Here is a 208-nt window from a genome sequence, read left to right as displayed (position 1 = left end):
GCCCTTGCCTTTTGGTTTTAAGGGTTATTGGCTTTTTGCTCTTGCCTCTTGGTTTTAAGAGCTTTTGGCTTTTTCTGCTTGCTTTTCTTTCTATTTTCTATTTTTTTCGCCTATTTATTTTTTTTATTTTGTTTTTCTGCAAGCTTTGTTCTTTGCTGCTTTTTCTTGCTTCAAGAATCATTTTTATGATTTTTCAGATTATCAAATA

This window comes from Arachis ipaensis, chromosome B05, assembly GCF_000816755.2.
Source record: "Arachis ipaensis cultivar K30076 chromosome B05, Araip1.1, whole genome shotgun sequence".
Classification (NCBI taxonomy): domain Eukaryota; kingdom Viridiplantae; phylum Streptophyta; class Magnoliopsida; order Fabales; family Fabaceae; genus Arachis; species Arachis ipaensis.
This window is presented reverse-complemented; position numbering follows the sequence as displayed.